Raw genomic sequence first — 16,841 nt, 5'->3', positions numbered from 1 at the left:
TTTCTTATTCTATTTAATTATTTATTTACTAACACTTCTCTTCACCTCTCTTCATCCAAAAATCCGAACTCACTCCTCCCCCTGTGTTTGGATTCTTCACTCTTCCTTCTTCTATTCTCTTCTTCTTTTACTAACATAAAAGAATCTCTATACTGTGACATAGAGGATTCTTCTTCTTTTCTTGTTTTCTTCTCTTTCATATGAGCAGGAGCAAGGAAAAAGGTACTTTTGTTGAAATTGATCCAGAACCTGAAAGGACTCTGAAGAGGAAACTAAGAGAAGCTAAACAATCCAGAAACAACCTTTCAGAAATTTTCGAACAAAAGAAGGAGATGGCAGCCGAACCCAACAATAATAATGCAAGGAGAATGCTTGGTGACTTCACAAAACCAACGTCCAAGTTTGATGGAAGAAGCATCTCCATTCCTGCCATTGGAACCAATAATTTTGAGCTTAAACCTCAACTAGTTGCTTTAATGCAACAGAACTGCAAGTTTTATGGACTTCCATCTGAAGATCCTTACCAGTTTTTAACTGAGTTCTTGTAGATTTGTGAGACTGTTAAGACAAATGGAGTAGATCCTGAAGTCTACAGGCTCATGCTTTTCCCTTTTGCTGTAAGAGACAGAGCTAGAATATGGTTGGATTCATAACCTAAGGATAGGCTGGACTTCTGGGATAAGCTGGTCACGACCTTCTTGGATAAATTCTTTCCTCCTCAAAAGCTGAGCAAGCTTAGAGCGGATGTTCAGACCTTCAAACAAAAAGATGGTGAATCCCTCTATGAAGCTTGGGAAAGATACAAGCAGTTGACCAAAAGGTGTCCATCTGACATGTTTTCAGAATGGACCATATTAGATATATTCTATTATGGTCTATCTGAGTTTTCAAAAATGTCATTGGACCATTCTGCAGGTGGATCCATTCACCTAAAGAAAACACCTGAAGAAGCTCAAGAACTCATTGACATGGTTGCAAATAACCAATTCATGTACACTTCTGAGAGGAATTTCATGAATAATGGGACGCCTCAGAGGAAGGGAGTTCTTGAAATTGATGCTCTGAATGCCATATTGGCTCAGAACAAAGTGTTGACTCAGCAAGTCAACATGATCTCTCAAAGTCTGAATGGATGGCAAAATGCATCCAACAGTACTAAAGAGGCAGCTTCTGAAGAAGCTTATGATCCTGATGGGTGAACCTTATGGAAACACCTATAACTCATCATGGAGAAATCACCCAAATTTCTCATGGAAGGATCAACAAAAGCCTCAACAAGGCTTTAATAATGGTGGAAGAAATAGGCTCAGTAATAACAAACCTTTTCCATCATCTTCTCAGCAACAGACAGAGAATTCTGAACAAAGCTCCTCTAATTTAGCAAATTTAGTCTCTGATCTGTCAAAAGCCACTTTCAGTTTCATGATTGAAACAAGATCCTCCATCAGAAATCTGGAGGCATAAGTGGGCCAGCTGAGTAAGAAAGTCATTGAAACTCCTCCCAGTATTCTCCCAAGCAATACAGAAGAGAATCCAAAAGGAGAGTGCAAGGCCATTGATGTAATCAATATGGCTGAATGCACAAGGGAGGAGGAGGACGAAAATCCTAGTGAGGAAGACCTCCTGGGACGTCTCTCAAGCAAGAGAGAGTTTCCTATTAAGGATCCAAAGGAATCTGAGGCTCATATAGAGACCATAGAGATTCCATTAAATTTTCTTCTGCCATTCATGAGCTTTGAAGACTATTCCTCCTCTGAAGAGGATGAAGATGTGACTGGAGAGCAAGTTGCTCAATATTTAGGAGCTATCATGAAGCTGAATGCCAAGTTGTTTGGTAATGAGACTTGGGAAAGTGAACCTCCCTTGCTCATTAGTGAACTAGATACCTGGATTCAGCAAATTTTACCTCAAAAGAGACAAGATCCTGGACAATTCCTAATACCTTGTACCATAGGCACCATGTCCTTTGAAAAACTCTATGTGATCTGAGGTCAGGAATAAATCTTATGCCACTCTCTGTAATGGAGAAGCTGGGGGTCATTGAGGTACAACCTGTCTTGTTCTTATTACAATTGGCAGACAAGTCATTAAGACAAGCTTATGGAGTAGTAGAGGACATGTTAGTAAAGGTTGAAGGCCTTTACATCCCTGCTGATTTCATAATCTTAGACACTAGGAAGGAAGAGGATGAGTGCATCATCCTTGGAAGACCTTTCCTAGCCACAGCAGGAGCTGTGATAGATGTCAACAGAGGTGAATTAGTCCTTCAATTGAATGGGGACTACCTTGTGTTTAAGGCACATGGCCATCCCTCTGTGACAAGAGAGAGTAAGCATGAAGAGCTTCTCTTAGTACAGAGTCAAGAAGAGCCCCCACAGTCAAACTCTAAGTTTGGTGTTGGGAGGCCACAACCAAACTCTAAGTTTGGTGTTAAGACCCCATATCCAAACTCTAAGTTTAGTGTTGAGACGATACAACATTGACCTGATCACCTTTGTGGCTCCATGAGAGCCTACTGTCAAGCTAATGACATTAAAAGAGCGCTTGTTGGGAGGCAACCCAATTTTTATTTTTCTAATTTTTATTTTATTTTATTATTATTATTTTGTGTTTTATTAGGTACATGATCATGTGGAGTCACAAGAAAAAAATATAAAAATTAAAAACAGAATCAAAAACAGCAGAAGAAAAATCACACCCTGGAGGGAGGACATACTGGCGTTCAACGCCAGTAAGGAGCATCTTGCTGGCGTTCAACGCCAGAACAGAGCATGAATCTGGCGCTGAACGCCAGAAACAAGCAACATTCTGGCGTTTGAACGCCATAATGGTGTGCAAAGGCATTCTACATGCCTAATTGGTGCAGGGATGTAAATCCTTGACACCTCAGGATCTGTAGACCCCACAGGATCATCTCAGGATCTGTGGACCCCACAGGATCCCCACTTAACATATTCCCACCTTACCTCCTAATCCTATAACACTCCTCCCCAAAACACACTTCCCAACAACTTCAATCTCTCTTCCCAATTACCCCCTTCATCACTCACATCCATCCACTCTTCCCCATAAACCACACCTACCTTCAAAATTCAAAAACACTTTTCCACCCAAACCCACCCTAAATGACCGAAACTACACCCTCTCCCCTCCCTATATATACCCTTCCATTCTACTTCATATTCACACAACACAAACCCCCTCTTCTACACCTTGGCGTAACACCATCTCTCACTCTCCTCCATATTTTCTTCTTCTTCTTCTTCTCTTCTTTCTTCTCTTGCTCGAGGGCGAGCAATATTTTAAGTTTGGTGTAGTAAAAGCATAAGCTTTTTGTTTTTCCATTAACATCAATGGCACCTAAGGCCGGAGAATCCTCTAGAAAAGGAAAAGGGAAGACAAAAGCTTCCACCTCCGAGTCATGGGAGATGGAAAGATTCATCTCCAAAAGCCATCAAGACCACTTCTATGATGTTGTGGCAAAGAAGAAGGTGATCCTTGAGGTCCCTTTCAAACTCAAGAAAAATGAGTATCCGAAGATCCGACATGAAATCCGAAGAAGAGGTTGGGAAGTCCTAACCAACCCCATGCAACAAGTTAGAATCTTAATGGTTCAAGAGTTCTATGCCAATGCATGGATCACTAGGAACCATGATCAAAGTATGAACCCGAGTCCAAAGAATTATCTCACAATGGTTCGGGGGAAATACTTAGATTTTAGTCTGGAAAATGTGAGGTTGGCGTTCCACTTGCCCATGATGCAAGGAGATGAACGCCCCTACACTAGAAGGGTCAACTTTAATCAAAGGTTGGACCAAGTCCTAATGGACATATGTGTGGAAGGAGCTCAATAAAAAAGAGACTCCAAAGGCAAGCCAGTTCAACTAAGAAGATTGGACCTCAAGCCTGTGACTAGAGGATGGTTGGAGTTCATTCAACGCTCCATCATTCCCACTAGCAACCGATCTGAAGTTACTGTGGATCGGGCCATCATGATTCATAGCATCATGATTGGAGAGGAAGTAGAAGTTCATGAAGTCATCTCCAATGAAATCTACAAAATAGCCGAAAAGCCCTCCACCATGGCAAGGCTAGCTTTTCCTCACCTTATTTGCCATCTATGTTACTCAGCTGGAGTTATCATAGAAGGAGACATCCCCATTGAAGAGGATAAGCCCATCACCAAGAAGAGGATGGAGCAAGCAAGAGAGACCCTCCACGGATCTCAAGAGATGCATGAGGAAGCTCATCATCAAGAAATTCCTGAGATGCCTCAAGGGATGCACTTTTCTCCCAACAACTATTGGGAACAACTCAACACTTCCCTAGAAGATTTGAGTTACAATGTGGAACAATTAAGGGTGGAACATCATGAGCACTCCGTCATTCTCCATGAAATAAGAGAAGATCAAAGAGCAATGAGGGAGGAGCAACAAAGGCAAGGAAGGGACATAGAAGAGCTTAAAGACATTGTTGGTCCTTCAAGAAGAAGACACCACTAAGGTGGATTCATTCCTTGTTCTTACTTTTTTGCTGTTCAGTTTTTATATTATATGTTTATCTATGTTTCGTGTCTCTACTTCATGATCATTAGTGTTTAGTAACCATGTCTTAAAGTTATGAATAATTCCATTAATCCTTCACCTCTCTTAAATGAAAAATATTTTTAATTCAAAAGAACAAGAAGTACATGAATTTCGAATTTATCCTTGAATTTAGTTTAATTATATTGATGTGGTGACAATACTTTTTGTTTTCTAAATGAATGCTTGAACAGTGCATAATTTTAATCTTGTTGTTTATGAATGTTAAAGCTGTTGGCTCTTGAAAGAACGATGAACAAAGAGAAATGTTATTGTTGATCTGAAAAATCATACAATTGATTCTTGAAGCAAGAAAAAGCAGTGAAAAAGCAAAAGCTTGCGAAAAAAAAAACAAAAAAAAGCTGGCGAAAAAAATAGAAAGAAAAAGAAAAAGCAAGTAGAAAAAGCCAATAACCCTTAAAACCAAAAGGCAAGGGTAAAAAGGATCCAAGGCTTTGAGCATCAATGGATAGGAGGGCCCAAGGAATTAAAATCCAGGCCTAAGCGGCTAAATCAAAGCTGTCCCTAACCATGTGCTTGTGGCATGCAGGTCCAAGTGAAAAGCTTGAGACTGAGTGGTTAAAGTCGTGATCCAAAGCAAAAAAGAGTGTGCTTAAGAGCTCTGGACACCTCTAACTGGGGACTCTAGCAAAGTTGAGTCACAATCTGAAAAGGTTCACCCAGTCATGTGTCTGTGGCATTTATGTATCCGGTGGTAATACTGGAAAACAAAGTGCTTAGAGCCACGGCCAAGACTCATAAGTAGCTGTGTTCAAGAATCAATATACTTAACTAGGAAAGTCAATAACACTATCCGAAATTCTAAGTTCCTAGAGAAGCCAATCATTCTGAATTTCAAAGGAAAAAGTGAGATGCCAAAACTGTTTAGAAGCAAAAAGCTACAAGTCCCGCTCATCTAAACCTTCAGATAGAAGGAAGGTGAATCCCTCTATGAAGCTTGGGAAAGATACAAACAATTGATCAGAAAGTGTCCTTCTGACATACTTTCTGAATGGAGCATCATAGGTATCTTCTATGATGGTCTGTCTGAACTGTCCAAGATGTCATTGGACAGCTTTGTTGGAGGATCTCTTCATCTGAAGAAGACGCCTGCAGAAGCTCAAGAACTCATTGAAATGGTTGCAAATAACCAATTCATGTACACTTCTGAAAGGAATCCTGTGAACAATGGGATGAATCAGAAGAAAGGAGTTCTTGAGATTAATACTCTGAATGCCATATTGGCTCAGAACAAAATATTGACTCAGCAAGTCAATATGATTCCTCAAAGTCTATCTGGAATGCAAGCTGCACCAGGCAGTACTAAGGACGCTTCATCTAAAGAAGAAGCTTATGATCCTGAGAACCCATCAATGGAAGAGGTGAATTACATGGGAGAACCCTATGGAAACACCTATAATCCTTCATGGAGAAATCATCCAAATCTCTCATGGAAGGATCAACAGAGACCTCAACAAGGTTTCAACAACAATAATGGTGGAAGAAACAGGTTTAGCAATGGCAAGTCTTTTCCATCATCTTCTCAGCAACAGACAGAGAATTCTAAGCAGAGCCACTCTGACTTAGCAACCATGGTCTCTGATCTAATCAAAACCACTCAAAGTTTCATGACTGAAACAAGGTCCTCCATTAGAAACTTGGAGGCACAAGTAAGTCAGCTGAGTAAGAAAGTTACTAAACTCCCTCCTAGTACTCTTCCAAGCAATACAGAAGAGAATCCAAAAGGAGAGTGTAAGGCCATCAACATGGCCAAATTTGGAGAGGAGGAAGAGGCAGTGATCGCCACTGAGGAAGACCTCAATGGACGTCCACTGGCCTCCAATGAGTTCCCTAATGAGGAACCATGGGAATCTGAGGCTCACACTGAGACCATAGAGATTGCATTGGATTTACTTCTGCCATTCATGAGCTCTGATGAGTATTCTTCCTCTGAAGAGGACGAAGATGTCACTGAAGAGCAAGTTGCTAAGTACCTTGGAGCAATCATGAAGCTAAATGACAAGTTATTTGGTAATGAGACTTGGGAGGACGAACCCCCTTTGCTCACCAAAGAACTGGATGACTTGACTAGGCAGAGATTACCTCAAAAGAGACAGAACCCTGGGAAGTTCTCAATACCTTGTACATTAGGCACCATGACCTTCGAGAAGGCTCTGTGTGACCTAGGGTCAAGCATAAACCTCATGCCTCTCTCTGTAATGGAGAAGTTAGGGATCTTTGAGGTACAAGCTGCAAGAATCTCACTAGAGATGGCAGACAATCCAAGAAAACAAGCTTATGGACTTGTAGAGGATGTTCTGGTAAAGATTGAAGACCATTACATTCCTGCTGATTTTATAGTCCTAGAGACTGGGAAGTGCATGGATGAATCCATCATCCTTGGCAGACCCTTCCTAGCCACAACAAAGGCTGTGATTGATGTTGACAGAGGAGAATTGATCATTCAAGTGAATGAAGAATCCTTTGTATTTAAGGATCAATGATATCCCTCTGTAACCATGGAGAGGAAGCATGAATAGCTTCTCTCAAAACAGAGTCAAACAGAGCCCCCACAGTCAAACTCTAAGTTTGGTGTCAGGAGGCCACAACCAAATTCTAAGTTTGGTGTTGAACCCCCACATTCAAACTCTAAGTTCGGTGTTGGGAGGTTCCAACATTACTCTGAACATCTGTGAGGCTCCATGAGAGCCCACTATCAAGCTACTGACATTAAAGAAGCGCTTGTTGGGAGGCAACCCAATGTTATATTTATCTATTTTCCATTGTTATTTAATGTTTTCTATAGGTTGATGATCATGTGAAGTCACAAAAATAATTGAAAAAGCAAAAACAGAATGAAAAACAGAATGAAAAACAACACACCCTGGAGGAAAAACTTGTTGGCATTTAAACGCCAGTAAGGGCAGCAAATGGGCGTTTAACGCCCAGTCTGGCACCACTCTAGGCGTTTAACGCCAGAAAGGGGCACCAGACTGGTGTTTAACGCCAAGAATGGGCAAGAAACTGGCGTTTAACGCCAAAAAAGGGCAGCAACCCGGTGTTTAACGCCAGGATTGGCAGAAAGGGCGTTTTGCACGCCACTTAGTGCAGGGATGAGCTATCCTTGACACTTTAGGATCTGTGGACCCCACAGGATCCCCACCTACCCCACCACTCTCTCTCTTCTTCACCCATTCACCAATCACCTCAATACCTCTTTCCCAAAAAAACCCCTCACCTATCAAATCCCACCATTCTCTTCACCACTCACATCCATCCTTCATAAAACCCCACAAACCCCACCACCCAAATTCAAACCACTTTCCCTCCCAAACCCACCCATAATGGCCGAACCCTACCCTCCTCTCCACCCCTATATAAACCCTTCTTCACTCCTTCATTTTCACACAACCTAAACACTACTTCTCACCCTCAGCCGAACCATAAAAAACCCCTCCATCTCCTCTATTTCTTCTTCTTCTACTCTTTTCTTTCCTCTTTTGCTCAAGGACGAGCAAACCTTCTAAGTTTGGTGTGGTAAAAGCGTTGCTTTTTATTTTCCCATAACCATTTATGGCACCTAAGGCTGGAAAAACCACTAGAAAGAGAAAAGGGAAGGCAAAAGCTTCCACCTTCGAGTCATGGGAGATGGAGAGATTCATCTCAAGGGTGCATCAAGACCACTTCTATGAAGTTGTGGCCATGAAGAAGGTGATCCCCGAGGTCCCTTTCAAACTCAAAAAGAGTGAATATCCGGAGATCCGACATGAGATCCAAAGAAGAGGTTGGGAAGTTCTTACCAACCCCATTCAACAAGTCGGCAATGCATGGATCACCAAGAACCATGATCAAAGTGTGAACCCGGACCAAAAGAATTGGCTTACAATGGTTCGGGGGAAATGCTTAGATTTTAGTCCAGAAAATATAAGGTTGGCATTCAACTTGCGCATGATGCAAGGAGATGAACACCCCTACACTAGAAAGGTCAGCTTTGATCAAGGGTTGGACCAAGTCCTCATAGACATTTGTGAAGAGGGCGCTCAATGGAAGAGAGATTCAAGAGGGAAGCCGGTTCAACTGAGAAGGCATGACCTCAAGCCCGTGGCTAGGGGATGGTTGGAGTTTATCCAACGCTCAATCATTCCCACTAGCAACCGGTCTGAAGCTACTATAGACCGGGCTATCATGATTCATAGCATCATGATTGGAGAGGAAGTAGAAGTTCATGAGGTTATATCCCAAGAACTTTATAAGGTTGCGGATAAGTCCTCTACCTTGGCAAGGTTAGCCTTCCCTCATCTCATTTGTCACCTCTGTAATTCAGTTGGAATTAACATAGAGGGAGACATCCTCATTGATGAGGACAAGCCCATCACTAAGAAGAGGATGGAGCAAACAAGAGATCCCACTCATAGACATGAGGAAATTCCTCATCATGAAATCCCTAAGATGCCTCAAGGGATGCACTTTCCTCCACAAAATTATTGGGAGCAAATCAACACCTCCCTAGGAGAATTGAGTTCCAACATGGGACAACTAAGGGTGGAGCAGCAAGAACATTCCATCCTCCTCCATGAAATTAGAGAAGATCAAAGAATCATGAGAGAGGAGCAACAAAGGCAAGGAAGAGACATTGAGGAGCTCAAGCACTCCATAAGATCTTCAAGAGGAAGAACAAGCCGCCATCACTAAGGGGGACCCGTTCTTTAATCTCCTTGTTCTTTATTTTTCTGTTTTTCGAAAATTATGCTTTATGTTTTATTTCTGTTTGTGTCTTATGATCATTAGTGTCTTAGTGTCTATGCCTTAAAGTTATGAATGTCCTATGAATCCATCACCTTTCTTAAATGAAAAATGTTCTTAATTGAAAAAGAGAAGAATTGCATGAATTTTGAATTTTATAACAGATTAATTATTTTGATGTGGTGGCAATACTTTTGATTTCTGAATGTATGCTTGAACAGTGCATATGTCTTTTGAATTTGTTATTCATGAATGTTGAAATTGTTGGCTCTTGAAAGAATGATGAAAAAGGAGACATGTTACTGAGGATCTGAAAAATCATAAAAATGATTCTTGAAGCAAGAAAAAGCAGTGAATTCAAAAAAAAAAGAAAAAAAGAAGAGCAAGCAGAAAAAGCCAATAGCTCTTTAAACCAAAAGGCAAGGATAATAAAAAGGATCCAAGGCTTTGAGCATCAGTGGATAGGAGGGCCTACAGGAATAACATCCTGGCCTAAGCGGCTAAACCAAGCTGTCCCTAACCATGTGCTTGTAGCATGAAGGTGTCAAGTGAAAACTTGAGACTGAGCAGTTAAAGTCGTGATTTAAAGCAAAAAGAGTGTACTTAAGAACCCTGGACACCTTTAATTGGGGACTCTAGCAAAGCTGAGTCACAATCTGAAAAGGTTCACCCAATTATGTGTCTGTGGCATGGATGTATCCGGTGGTAATACTGGAAAACAGAGTGCTTTGGGCCACGGCCAAGACTCATAAAGTAGATGTGTTCAAGAATCATCATACTTAACTAGGAGAATCAATAACACTATCCGGATTCTGAGTTCCTATAGAAGCCAATCATTCTGAACTTCAAAGGATAAAGTGAGATGCCAAAACTGTTCAGAGGCAAAAAGCTAAACGCCCCGCTTATCTAATTAATACTGATCTTCATAGATGTTTTTGGAATTCATTGTATATTCTCTTCTTTTTATCCTATTGATTTTTAGTTGCTTGGGGACAAGCAACAATTTAAGTTTGGTGTTGTGATGAGCGGATAATTTATACGCTTTTTGGCATTGTTTTTAGTATGCTTTTAGTATGTTTTAGTTAGTTTTTATTATATTTTTATTTGCTTTTATTTAAAATTCACTTTTCTGGACTTTACTATGAGTTTGTGTGTTTTTCTGTGATTTCAGGTATTTTCTGGCTGAAATTGAGAGACCTGAGCAAAAATCTGATTCAGAGGCTGGAAAGGGCTGCAGATGCTGTTGGATTCTGACCTCCCTGCACTTGAAGTGAATTTTCTAGAGCTACAGAAGCTCAATTGGCGCGCCCTCAATAGCGCTGGAAAGTAGACATCCAGGGCTTTCCAGAAATATATAATAGTCCATACTTTGCCCGAGATTTGATGGCCCAAACAGGCGTTCCAAGTCAGCTTCAGAATTCCCGACGTTAAACGCCGGGACTGGAACAAAAGTGGGAGTTAAACGCCCAAACTGGCACAAAAGCTGGCGTTTAACTCCAAGAAAAGTCTCTACACATGGAAGCCTCAATGCTCAGCCCAAGCACACACCAAGTGGGCCCGGAAGTGGATGTTTACGTCATTTACTCATTTCTGTAAACCCTAGGCTACTAGTTCTCTATAAATTGGACCTTTTGCTATTGTATTTGGGGATCTTTCAATCTTCGGATCATCTTTTGATCATGTTTTTATGATTGAACCCTCTTTGGGAGGCTGGCCATTCGGCCATGTCTAGACCTTGTTCTTATGTATTTTCAACGGTAGAGTTTCTACACACCATAGATTAAGGTGTGGAGCTCTGCTGTACCTCGAGTATTAATGTAATTACTATTGTTCTTCTATTCAATTTAGCTTATTCTTGTTCTAAGATATCACTTGTTCCTCAACTTGATGAATGTGATGATCCGTGACACTCATCATCATTCTCACCTATGAACATGTGCCTGACAACCACCTCCGTTCTACCTTAGATTGAGTGGATATCTCTTGGATTCCTTAATCAGAATCTTCGTGGTATAAGCTAGAATCCATTGGTGGCCATTCTTGAGAATCTGGAAGGTCTAAACCTTGTCTGTGGTATTCTGAGTAGGATTCAGGGATTGAATAACTGTGACGAGCTTCAAACTCGCGATTGTGGGGCGTTAGTGACAGACGCAAAAGAATCACTGGATTCTATTCCGACATGATCGAGAACCGACAGATGAATAGCCGTGCTGTGACAGAGCGCGTTGAACATGTTCACTGAGAGGACGGGACTGTAGCCATTGACAACGGTGATGCCCAACATATAGCTTGCCATGGAAAGGAGTAAGAAGGATTGGATGAAGGCAGTAGGAAAGCAGAGAGACGGAAGGGACAAAGCATCTCTATACGCTTATCTGAAATTCTCACCAATGAATTACATAAGTATCTCTATCTTTATTTTATGTTTTATTTATCTCTTAATCATTAATCCTCCATAACCATTTGATTCCGCCTGACTGAGATTTACAAGATGACCATAGCTTGCTTCATACCAACAATCTCCGTGGGATCGACCCTTACTCGCGTAAGGTTTATTACTTGGACGACCCAGTGCACTTGCTGGTTAGTTGTGCGAAGTTGTGATAAAGAGTTGAGATTACAATTGAGCGTACCATATTGATGGCGCCATTGATGATCACAATTTCGCGCACCACGGTCCTGGGTTACGGAGGAGGACCTCCAGAAGCTTCGGGGGTGGCGTGGCAGAGTGTCAATATGAGCTTGTGCTCTCTGGGGTGGATGAGAGGGTTTGTTATATAATCCCTGACTCTCCACGGGTTGTCAACTAGATCTGGGTTTATGGGAATGGTGGAGAGAGAGATAGAAAATCGAATTTGAGGTGTTAGAGAAGAAGGTGTTGAGAGAGATAGAGCGCGACAAGAAAGGAGGGTGCTGCTTCTGTCGCCGCCAAGCCCTTGCCGTTGAGACCGCTAAGCCCTTGCCGTTGAGACCGCCGCCATCCCTGTTTGGGCTACCATCATCGCCGTATAGAACAGGGGAGAGGGGTGCGAATGGGAGAGAGAACAGGGGGCTCTATTGCAAGCTCGTCACCAAGAAGGGAGGAGGCGATGCTGGTAAGGATCGCCACTACTGCAGGCTGTGTCACTGTGTCTAATGTCGCAGGAATGACGCTGTTGTCGCCGGAAGCACCGCCGGAGCTACTACTACGTTGTTCCCTCTTTCCTCCCTAATTGTTATAAGTATTATTGTTTCGGAACCCTCGTCGCTAGTATTCTGTTATACGTTTGTTGTGGATTTTGCGATGTTAACTGGTGCGCGAAATTGTGAACAATACTTTTTCACAACTCTCATAATCCCCGATCATGAACCCCAAAAACTTGGTGGCTCAATACCATGGCATTACACAACTTCGCACAACTAACCAGCAAGTGCACTGGGTCGTCCAAGTAATAAACCTTACGCGAGTAAGGGTCGATCCCACGGAGATTGTTAGTATTGAAGCAAGCTATGGTCATCTTGTAAATCTTAGTCAGGCAAACTCAAATGTATATAGTGATAAACGAAAATAACACAAGGGTAAAGATAGAGATACTTATGTAATTCATTGGTAGGAACTTCAGATAAGCGCATGAAGATGCCTTCCCTTCCGTCTCTCTGCTTTCCTACTGTCTTCATCCAATCCTTCTTACTCCTTTCCATGGCAAGCTCGTGTAGGGTTTCACTGTTGTCAGCAGCTACCTCCCATCCTCGCAGTGAAAACTAATGCTCATGCACTCTGTCACAGTGCGGCTAATCACCGGTTTGGTTCCCTCCCCTACCGGAATAGAATCACTCTTTTGCGTTTGTCACTAACGCCCAGTAGGTTACAGGTTTGAAGCACGTCACAGTCATTCAATCATTGAATCCTACTCAGAATACCACAGACAAGGTTTAGACCTTCCGGATTCTCTTGAATGCCGCCATCAGGTCCTGCCTATACCACGAAGATTCTGATCTCACGGAATGGTTGGCTCGTTTGTCAGGCGAGCACTCGGTTGTCAGGCGATCAACCATGCATCGTGCAATCAGGAATCCAAGAGATATTCACCAAGCCTCAAATGCTTGTAGAACAAGAGTGGTTGTCAGTCACTTTGTTCATGAGTGAGAATGGTGATGGGCGTCAATCATCACCTTCATCAAGTTGAAGAACAAGTGATATCTTGGAACAAGAACAAGCGGAATTGAATGGAAGAACAATAGTAATTGCATTAATACTCGAGGTACAGCAGAGCTCCACACCTTAATCTATGGTGTGTAGAAGCTCCACCGTTGAAAATACATAAGCATAAGGTCTAGGCATGGCCGAATGGCCAGCCTCCCAATGATCTAAGATAGCATAAAAATGAAGATAGCTACCAAAGTCCTCTTAAGATCTAAAGTGATCAAAAGATTTCTAATACAATAGTCAAAGGTCCTACTTATAGAAAACTAGTAGCCTAAGGTGTACAGAAATGAGTAAATGACATAAAAATCCTCTTCCGGGCCCACTTGGTGTGTGTTTGGGCTGAGCAATGAAGCATTTTTCGTGCAGAGACTCCTCTTGGAGTTAAACGCCAGCTTTAGTGCCAGTTTGGGCGTTTAACTCCCATTTGGGTGCCAGTTCCAGCGTTTAACGCTGGGATTTCTTGAGGTGACTTTGAACGCCGGTTTGGGCCATCAAATCTTGGGCAAAGTATGGACTATCATATATTGCTGGAAAGCCCAGGATGTCTACTTTCCAACGCCGTTGAGAGCGCGCCAATTGGGCTTCTGTAGCTCCAGAAAATCCACTTCGAGTGCAGGGAGGTCAGAATCCAACAGCATCTGCAGTCCTTTTTGGTCTCCGAATCAGATTTTTGCTCAGGTCCCTCAATTTCAGCCAGAAAATACCTGAAATCACAGAAAAACACACAAACTCATAGTAAAGTCCAGAAAAGTGAATTTTAACTAAAAACTAATAAAAATATACCAAAAACTAACTAGATCATAACAAAAACATACTAAAAACAATGCCAAAAAGTATACAAATTATCCGCTCATCACAACACCAAACTTAAATTGTTGCTTGTCCCCAAGCAACTAAAAATCAAACAAGATAAAAAGAAGAGAATATGCAATGAATTCCAAAAACATCTGTGAAGATCAGTATTAATTAGATGAGCGTGGCTTTTAACGTTTTGCCTCTGAATAGTTTTGGCATCTCACTCTATCCTTTGAAATTCAGAATGATTGGCTTCTTTAGGAACTCAGAGTCCAGATAGTGTTAATGATTCTCTTAGTAAAGTATGATGATTCTTGAACATAGCTATTTATTGAGTCTTGGCTGTGGCCCAAAGCACTCTGTCTTCCAGTATTACCACCGGATACATACATGCCACAGACACATAATTGGGTGAACCTTTTCAGATTGTGACTCAGCTTTGCTAAAGTCCCCAATTAGAGGTGTCCAGGGTTCTTAAGCACACTCTTATTTGCCTTGGATCACAACTCTTATTTCTCTATTTTTTTTCGTTTTCTTTTCTTTTTCTCTTTTTTCTTTTTTTTTTCGATTTTTCTCTTTTTTTTTTTGAATAGCTTTTTCTTGCTTCAAGAATCATTTTAATGATTTTTCGGATCCTCAGTAACATGTCTCCTTTTTCATCATTCTTTCAAGAGCCAACATTCATGAACCACAAATTCAAGATACATATGCACTGTTTAAGCATACATTCAGAGAACAAAAATATTGCCACCACATCAAAATAATTAAACTGTTATAAAATTCAAAATTCATGCAATTCTTCCTTTTTCAATTAAGCACATTTTTATTCAAGAAAGGTGATGGATTCATAGGACATTCATAACTTTAAGGCATAGACACTAAGACACTAATGATCACAAGACACAAACATGGATAAACATAAGTACTAAAAATTCGAAAAACAGAAGAACAAATAACAAGGAAATCAAAGAACGGGTCCACCTTAGTGATGGCGGCTCTTTCTTGCTCTTGAAGATCCTATGGAGTGCTTGAGCTCCTCAATGTCTCTTCCTTGTCTTTGTTGCTCCTCCCTCATGATTCTTTGATCTTCTCTAATTTCATGAAGGATGATGGAGTGTTCTTGGTGCTCCACCCTTAGTTGTCCCATGTTGGAACTCAACTCTCCTAGGGAGGTGTGTAGTTGCTCCCAATAGTTTTGTGGAGGAAAATTCATCCCTTGCCAAGGTGGAGGTCTTGTCCGCCACTTTATAGAGTTCTTGGGCTATAACCTCATGAACTTCTATTTCTTCTCCAATCATGATGCTATGGATCATGATGGCCCGGTCTATGGTAACTTCGGACCGGTTGCTAGTGGGGATGATTGAGCGTTGTATGAACTCTAACCACCCTCTAGCCACGGGCTTGAGGTCATGCCTTCTCAATTGGACCGGCTTTCCTCTTGAATCTTGCTTCCATTGTGCGCCCTCTTCACATATAACTGTGAGGACTTGGTCCAACCTTTGATCAAAGTTGACCCTTCTAGTGTAAGGATGCTCATCTCCTTGCATCATAGGCAAGTTGAACGCCACCCTCACACTATCCGGACTAAAATCCAAGTATTTCCCCCGAACCATAGTAAGATAATTCTTTGGATTCGGGTTCACACTTTGGTCATGGTTCTTGGTGATCCATGCATTGGCATAGAACTCTTGAACCATCAAGATTCCGACTTGTTGAATGGGGTTGGTAAGAACTTTCCAACCTCTTCTTCGGATCTCATGGCGGATCTCCGGATATTCACCCCTTTTGAGTGAAAAAGGGACCTCGGGGATCACCTTCTTCAAGGCCACAACTTCATAGAAGTGGTCTTGATGCACCCTTGAGAGAAATCTATCCATCTCCCATGACTCGGAGGTGGAAGCTTTTGCCTTCCCTTTCCTCTTTTTAGAGGTTTCTCTGGCCTTGGATGCCATAATGGTTATGGAAAAACGAAAAAGCAACGCTTTTACCACACCAAACTTAAAATGTTTGCTCGTCCTCGAGCAAAAGAAGAAAGAAGAGAGTAGAAGAAGAAGAAATGAGGAAGAGGGAGATGGTGGTGTGTTCGGCCAAAGAGGGGGAGAAGTGGTGTTTAGGTTGTGTGAAAATGAAGGATTGAAGAAGGGTATATATAGGAGAGAGGGGGGTAAAGGTTCGGCCATTATGGGTGGGTTTGGGAGGGAAAGTGGTTTGAATTTGAAGGGTGAGGTTGGTGGGGATTTATGAAGGATGGATGTGAGTGGTGAAGAGAAAGATGGGATTTGATAGGTGAAGGGTTTTTGGGGAAGAGGTGTTGAGGTGATTGGTGAATGGGGGAAGAAGAGAGAGAGTGATGGTAGGGTCCTGTGGGGTCCACAGATCCTGTGGTGTCAAGGAAAAGGCATCCTTGCACCAAATGGCATCAAAATCCACGTTTTGAGCCAATTCTGGCGTTAAACGCTGGGCTGGTGCCCATTCCTGGCGTTTAACGCCAGGTTCTTGCCCTTTACTGGCGTTTAACGCCAGTCTGGTGCCCC

The 16,841-nt window shown here is 41.9% G+C and overlaps 1 non-coding gene across 1 annotated transcript; it reads right to left on the bottom strand.

Annotated features, from left to right (window-relative positions):
* Positions 1 to 731: 731 nt before the first annotated feature.
* On the bottom strand, positions 732 to 835 carry LOC112804225 (small nucleolar RNA R71). Its single transcript, XR_003202842.1, has one exon. It is a non-coding gene; the product is annotated as a small nucleolar RNA R71 (small nucleolar RNA).
* Between the last annotated feature and the right edge of the window lie 16,006 nt (positions 836 to 16,841).

Source organism: Arachis hypogaea, chromosome 5 (assembly GCF_003086295.3).
Source record: "Arachis hypogaea cultivar Tifrunner chromosome 5, arahy.Tifrunner.gnm2.J5K5, whole genome shotgun sequence".
In the NCBI taxonomy this organism is placed as follows: Eukaryota; Viridiplantae; Streptophyta; class Magnoliopsida; order Fabales; family Fabaceae; genus Arachis; species Arachis hypogaea.
The sequence above is the reverse complement of the archived record's forward strand: the minus strand, read 5'-3'. Positions and strand labels throughout refer to the sequence as shown.